This window comes from Coenobita brevimanus, chromosome 26 (assembly GCF_032717465.1).
Source record: "Coenobita brevimanus isolate Jiangsu-jjx chromosome 26, ASM3271746v2, whole genome shotgun sequence".
Taxonomy (NCBI): Eukaryota; Metazoa; Arthropoda; class Malacostraca; order Decapoda; family Coenobitidae; genus Coenobita; species Coenobita brevimanus.
Window position 1 is genome coordinate 18,638,790 of NC_136979.1, and position 8,119 is coordinate 18,646,908.

Consider the following 8,119-nt stretch of genomic DNA (forward strand, 5'->3'; position numbering starts at 1 on the left):
CACACACCTGTTTCTAAACAGGGATCTCTTCCTCCAGTGACAAATATCCCCCTCTGACCTGTTTTTCCCATGGTTTGGACCTGTTTTCCCTCACGGACCTCTTTACCCTCCTTGTTGTCTCCCTTGGATATATTTTCCTCATGGATCTACATCCCCCACGAACACACTTTTCCCATAGACCTTTGTTCCACCATGGACTTCTTTTCCGTCCATTGGCCTTACAGTATGTGGAATGGGACAACACGAATCCGGGAAGTTAAACATATCTGAGAAGGCCTCCGAATGATATAGAATGTTTAAGCTGTCACTTGCTTACCTGAAGGTTCAATGCTCCTCTAATAACTTGTATGGAAGGAACATCCCCAATTGTTCCTAAGCATTTTGGTACATAACACACTCGTGTACGACTCCTCGTTTGGGGGTTACGGCGGATGAAGAAGAAAGAAAGAAAGAAAGAAAGAAATGATTATGAAGAAGGAAGTCGATATTTTTAAGACCAGAGTTCTCGGCTTACACGAAGGTTAGTTGAATTTATTTATTTATTTATTTATTTTTTATTTTATTTTTTTTTTTTTTTGGTCTCATACAGATGGCTTCACAAGCGTGTTCATGTGACAGCCCTTATGCCTTATGTACACTTCGTGACATTAGTGAAACCAGAGCCATCCCTACAAAGTATGTGCTACTGCATATGCTGATAAATGGAAAAAGTATTTCAGGCATTCTGTGTTGTTTTCCTGCCAGTGCACACACACACACACACATAAATATATATATATATATATATATATATTCATTCATTGCAAGACGCCATGCATCCCAGACGGGGTGGCCAAGGGCTTAGAGTTAAATGTTTTACAGAGAGGGGCACTAATCCTTCACCAACCCCACTTGACACGTAGGGATGCCAACAGCATCTGGTGTTCCCAGGCGGTCACCCATCCAAGTACTAACCAGACCCAACGTTGCTTAACTTCGCTGATCGGACGGGAAGCGGTGTACTCAACGTGGTGTACTCATATATATATATATATATATATATATATATATATATATATATATATATATATATATATATATATATATATATATATATATATATATATATATATATATATATGAGTACACCGCTTCCAGTCCGATCAGCGAAGTTAAGCAACGTTGGGTCTGGTTAGTACTTGGATGGGTGACCGCCTGGGAACACCAGATGCTGTTGGCATCCCTACGTGTGAAGTGGGGTTGGTGAAGGATTAGTGCCCCTCTCTGTAAAACATTTAACTCTAAGCCCTTGGCCACCCCGTCTATATATATATATATATATATATATATATATAACTCTTAAATCCATGATATATATATATATATATATATATATATATATAAAACTCTTAAATCCATGAAGATCTATGCACACAATGTAAGAAGCCTCGCTGAAGATTACAAACTTGATAAGTTAATGGCTGAACTGGAAAACATTGGTTGGGATATTGTAGGTTTGAGTGAGACCCACAGAAAAGAAGAAAAAGTAATTCAGCTAAATGTCAGTGGCCACCTATTTTACCACAGAGGAAGGGAAAATGAAAAGAGTTAGTGGTGTAGGATTTCTAATTAACAGAAATCTTGCAGACAACATTATTAAATTCAGCAGTGCATCTGACAGAGCAGCAGTGGTTGTAATTAGACTGTGCAAAAAATATACCCTGAAAGTGATACAAGTATATGCACCAACTTCTCAGAGCTCAGATGAAGAAATTGAAACATTCTATAATGATATCTCCCAGATTATGGAAGAAGAAAAGACCACCTATACTATACTCATGGGAGACTTCAATGCAAAAGTTGGAAAATCAAAAAATGGAGAAGCATGTATGGGAAAATTTGGAGTGGGAGAAACGAACGAAAGAGGAGAAATGTTGGTAAACTTTGCAGAAATGTTTAACATAGGAATAATGAATACATTCTTTCACAAAAGAACAGGGAGAAAGTGGACCTGGAGAAGCCCAAATGGAGAAACAAAGAATGAAATCGACTTCATTATAGCAAATAAGAATAACACGATCACAAATGTCACAGTTGTCAACAAAGCAAATATTGGAAGTGACCATAGAATGGTGGGTTGCACAGCAAGATTCAATTTCAAAAGTGAAAGAAAGAAGATGATTAAAGATAAAAAGATATGCCCATTAAAAATCAGCGAAAACAAAGCAGCTTTTCAGTTGGAAATAAGGAACAGATTTCAGGCTCTCAGTAATGCTGAATGACAGACTAACAAAAGTGCTAAAAGAATCAGCGGAGGTAGTAGGAAAACCTAATACAACCAAAGCCGGGAAGTATTCAGAGAAGACACTTGAGCTTATGAAAAAAAGAAAGGTAATGAAAGTATAAACAAAGAAAGATGAAATAGAACGAGCGGAATTAAATAAGCTTATCAACAAAAGACAAAGAGAAGAAAAAAGAAAGAGAAACATGGATCAAACCAAAGAAACCATCAAAAAAGGAAAAAGTCTGAAACAGGTCCGAAATAAAATGGCACTTGGAAAACAACAAATTACATCACTAAAAGACAAAAACGGTGAAGTCATTAAATGCAGAGATATGATGTTGAAGAGTGTTGAAGAAGTTTACAAAGAACTGTATGCATCAAAGACAGTAATACCAATAGCTAACTTTTCTGTTGACACAAGTGAAATACTTGAGGTAACACCAGACGAGGTAAATATTTCTCTTAAAAATATGAAAAGAGGGAAGGCTCCGGGAGAAGATGGAATAGTAGCAGATTTACTGTTGGATGCAGGAGTAGAAGTACAAAATAGGCTTGCTCACTTATTTACCCAATGTATAAAACAGAAGAAACTTCCCAAACCATGGTATAATGCAGTTGTTATTCTACTTTATAAAAAAGGCGACTCATAAGACCTTAGTAGCTATAGACCCATTAGCTTGCTATCAGTCAATTACAAACTGTTCACTAAAGTCCTTACAAACAGAATAGCTACAAATTTGGAGGAAAACCAACCTCGTGAACAGGCAGGATTCCGAAGCGGGTACTCGACTACTGATCATCTGCACACAATGAATCAGCTAATTGATAAAACTACAGAATATAATAAACCATTGTGCTTAGGTTTTGTTGATTACGAAAAGGCTTTCGACTCAGTGGAGCACATAGCAATTATAAATTCATTGCGAGAACAAGGAGTGAATGAGAACAATGTAAAACTGCTCGGAAACATATAAAGAGGGAACTGCTACAGTTAAATTACATAAGGACTCAGAGAAAAGTAACATTGAGAAGGGCGTGCGTAAGGGACATACAATTTCACCAAAGTTATTTACAGCATGCCCAGAAAGTATTTTCAGAAAGCTAGACTGGGAAAAGAAAGGAATGAACATTCATGGAGAAAAGCTAATCCATTTAAGATTTGCAGATGACATTGTCCTAATCTCAGAAACAGCAGAGACATTGCAAGAAATGTTAAATGACCTGAACAGAGAAAGTTTCAAAGTAGGGCTAAAGATGAACCAGAGTAAAACTAAAGTAATGTTTAATCCTCAAACACCAAAGAGCGTCATAAGAATAAGTGGGGAAATTCTTGAAGAAGTTGAGGAGTACAATTACCTGGGACAAATACTAAAATTAACGAAAGATAATGATAGCGAAATAAAAAAACACATTACAATTGGATGGAAAGCTTTCGATAAACATCGAGACATTATGAAAAATAGCTTGCCAGTTTGTATGAAACGAAAAGTATATAACGAACGTATAATTCCAGCTATGACGTATGGTTGTGAGACTTGGAAACTGACAATATCGATGGAAAATAAATTAATTCGTTCTCAGAGAGCAATGGAAAGGTCAATGTTGGGAATATCTTTAAGAGACAGGAAAAGATCAACTTGGGTGAGACAGCAGACTAAAGTCAAAGATATTATAGAAGTTATAAAAGAACAGAAATGGAGGTGGGCAGGCCATGTAGCAAGAACAAGGGATAATCGATGGAGCAAGAGGTTGACTGACTGGACACCAAGAGATTGTAAGCGTAGCAGAAAAAAGCCAGACACGAGGTGGAGAGATGAGATAGAGAAATTTGCAGGGAAAACGTGGCAAAGATTGGCTCAGTCAAGGAATTCGTGGAGAAGGTTGGGGGAGGCCTTTGTTCAGCAGTGGACTTGTAATGGCTGATGATGATATATATATATATATATATATATATATATATATATATATATATATATATATATATATATATATATATATATATATATATATATATAGTCGGTGAAGGACAGAGTGGTTAGTCAGGGAGTCAGGGAGTGACAGTCAGTCACTGAACAAACGGTGAGCAAGTAGTAGCAGTGAGGGTGGAGGTAGTATGAGAGAAAAAACCCATAGTGTTTTGCAAATGTACCTCAGCTGTGCCTGAAAGAAATAAAACACTGAATTGTTGAGTGACCTTCATGCTGTCACACCTCATTTGTCAGTTCACCACCTGCTCCTGTGATGCGTGGATGTACGATTTTTTCGCCTGTGGTCATGCCCAAACACACATAGTTACACCCATTATCTCGATCCAGACAGAAAATATCATCTTTCTCCTCCCTTGCAAAACACACAACCACCCTGTTCACGATTATAAATAAACACAGGCATAAACATAAAAGACATGAAAATAAAAAAAGTAATTTTTATTTGGTATCTTTACCTATTTGCTCAGGTTTGTTGCACTGTTTTGAATCATTTTACATATTCTTTGCCTTTTACAAGCATAACAGAAAAGGTTTCTGTGTTCACGTGATGCTTTCGTGGGTGGAAAGAACTTCCTTCCCTTCCTGCTAATCAGCTCGTGCGAGGTGAGAATGGCAGGTCGTCTCGCAATTCTGACCGTGTACAGTGTTGGGAAACATCCAGCTGTACCCTTTTTCCTTACCCAGGCAGAAAATATACTTTCCCACACTCACGACAGACAGACAGCAACATATAGTGCGAAAATAACAAGGCAAAATGATAGGGAAAGGTGAAAGTGTTATTAAGGACGGCATATTGGTTGCCGATATTTCTGCAAATTTCACGCTCCATTGCAAGCCACAGAATGGGTCTAGGAAGCTGGAATTTGCACTGTTAGGTGCGTCTGAACTTTATCTTCATTGTGTCAAGAAAAAAAAATCAATTTTCAAAACTTCAGGAAATGGCCCCGGCGTCAGCCTGGGGTGCATGTAAAATTCCGAACCCATGGCCACGAAGGGGTTAAAAACCTGATTGATGCAGAAGGTCTATGTCTCAATCAGGTTTATAACACTGATGAAACTAGTCTCTTCTTCAGGTGCGTCCTGACTAATATCCTGGCTGACGAGAAGAGTCCATACCTAGTCATTAGGTGAGCAAACAGCTTGTCTCTGCCTTGTGTTGTGCCAATGCAACAAGGTGTGCGTTGTCTGAAACCTGTTTTAGTGGGCATGCAAAACACTCTGGGGGTTGATGGATAGTCTCCCAGTCATTTATTTCGACTATTTGAAGGTTTGGTTCACAGCCAAGATTTTCAATGAGTGGTTTTAAATTCATGCAGTAAAGAAGATTATTTATTATCAAAAATAGGATCTTAGCCTTGCCCTTTGACGAAGTGAAGGCTCTGCTGTGTCTTGACAATGCTCCTGCTCATCCTTCTGAGGAGTTGATTGGAAGGTCATATTAATATGAAGGTCATATTAAAGTAATGTTCTTGCCCCCTAATTTGACCTCCATCTTGCAACGCATGGACCAGGGTACTATCACGGCAACGAAGCAACTGTACCAGAAGAAAAACGTGGTGGTTGTGTTCAAGGACGAGCAGGAGGCAACCCATGGCGAGGACAGTAGGGGATAGAGGACCTCGGCCAACGTCAAGCTGTATTCCCTTAAATCTGTGATCTACAACTGGGTCGAAGCTTGGAGGGAACTCTCTTCACTCACGGTTGGAACAAGCTCCTCAACAGCGAAGAGGCCATTGCTGACTTCACTAGATTCCAAGCTCAGGACTTCATCCAACGAATGGAAGTTGCAGAACAGGTAACTGAGAACACCATTCACGATTGGCTGGAAGTGGACCAGGGAGACCCTGGGTACCAGAGCGTGTCCTACCAGGACAATGTGTATGCAGTGGAAGAGGAAAAGGATGATGATGACGAAGCGGCGGATATTCCCATGCTCCGCACATCCGTGATGTGGTGAACATCATTATTGACTACTGTGAGCATCCTAATTGCTAGGCCATCTTTGTTGATGCCATATCCATCTACCTGTGAGTGGGAAGGGGAATTGTTATAAAGCTGCAGTCGAGAAGGATCACCAGGCAATACTCCATCATGTCATCTTTCTGTCCGATGGCACCTGCCACTCCATCGTCCCAGCCGTTGACCTCCTCGCTTCAGCCTCAGTTATTCCAGCCCTCTACCTCATCACAATGGCCTCATCCACCCCAGCCAGGCACCTCGGCCACTGTTTCTTCACCTCAGCCAGCCACCTCTGCCACAGCACCATCAGTGTCACAACCAGGCACCTCTGCCATGGCACCACTGTCTCAGCTTTTAGTCCCTTCAAGAGCGGTGAGTCTGCCAGAGTTCTTGCCCCAGTCAGAGGCATCTTTAAACCTCCACTTCACATCCTCTGCCATTCCTTCTCCAGTGCCAATACCAGCACCCTTGGCTGATATAGAGCCTGAGATAATCTTTGTGGAAACCATTCGCCACTAGACCACATGGGATAAAGTGCACTGTACTGCATAGTGTAACTATCCTCCATCGATGCCAACACTAGGTGAGTACAGTATGATTATGATTAAATTAGGTACCGTATTACTGTACTATATGTGTTGTACCGATACTGCTTTGTATATTATCTTTTACTAAAGGGTAATATTGTAGGAAAGTTTTTACAATAAAGGGTCGAAACAGATAGCTTAGGGTGGTGACACATTATCCAGCTCAATGGATAGCCGATTGGAGGTACGTACACAATACCCGGCGGTCTGTATTATCTGGCATGGGGGCTGCCTGAAATTCTCTAAATACCCGAAAGAATGCTGTACATAGGATTAGATGGTTGTGTTAGGGATGTCGCAGTTTTGAGCGAGGGCAGTGTTATGCTGGCAGAATTAGGCTAGTGGTTTATATGTGGAGCTGTGAGGAATATTCTGGAAATTAAGTGTTATGCCATAGGATTAGGCTAGTGTTTAATTCATTCGTAACCAAACGGGTGCAACATTTCGATGTTTTCTACTTACATAAGTCTTTTGCAGTTTACTTGTTATTTTTCCTGGATTATCATAACTATTGGACATTGTTATAAACTAACCTTTAAAAACTGTAAATGAGGATTTAAAACGTGTAAATATTCCACTGATGTCTGGCACTAGTTGGCCATATCTGACGTTCCTAATGCATGCTTTTAAATTTGAAAGTTGACTGTCAAAGTTTAGATTAGGTTAGGTTTGGTTAGGTTTGTTAGGTTTGGTTTTGGTTTGATTTGATTTGATTTGATTTAATCGTTAAGTTTTCCATAGTTTTGTCATGGTTATAGGTGTTTTCTTCCCTTGCATAAATCTGAGTATGTTTGATTCACTGACACTTCCAATCAGAGCGATGGATGGTAAACAATGTGGCCAGTCAGAGATATCGTCAGTAAACACATTGCCACAGGCAACCTGGTCGCTTCCTTAGTTACCCCAAAATAGGGTACAGATTTTTTTTCCAATCACTTCTTGTAGTCAGAGTTCAACTTTTATCTTTTTGTGCTGTATATGTACCAAAATTACATTCCTTAACATCGTGAGTTTGTTAAAATACTGTTAGAACCGCTGCACCCTTTTTGGTTAAGAAATACCTTTTTTTACATCTGGAGATAAGATAAACGTGTTAAACACTGAGTGTTTTGTCATGAGATTAGACTGATGTTTTTTATCTGGAGATGTGAGGAGCATTTAAGAAATGCTGACATGTCACTTTGATTTATTTTCTCTTACCCTGGAAATTAGTTCTTGCCATTACTGTTATTGTGTAGTGTTATTTGACATGCATTATTGCGTAGGACAATATGAGTTCCCTCCAAGGTTCTAGAATCTTCTAGACTGTGCTCGAGGTGGGG

The 8,119-nt window shown here is 39.5% G+C and overlaps 1 pseudogene; it reads right to left on the reverse strand.

Moving 5' to 3' along the window:
- Nucleotides 1-905: 905 nt before the first annotated feature.
- Nucleotides 906-1,024, reverse strand: LOC145394251 (5S ribosomal RNA; annotated as a pseudogene).
- Between the last annotated feature and the right edge of the window lie 7,095 nt (nt 1,025-8,119).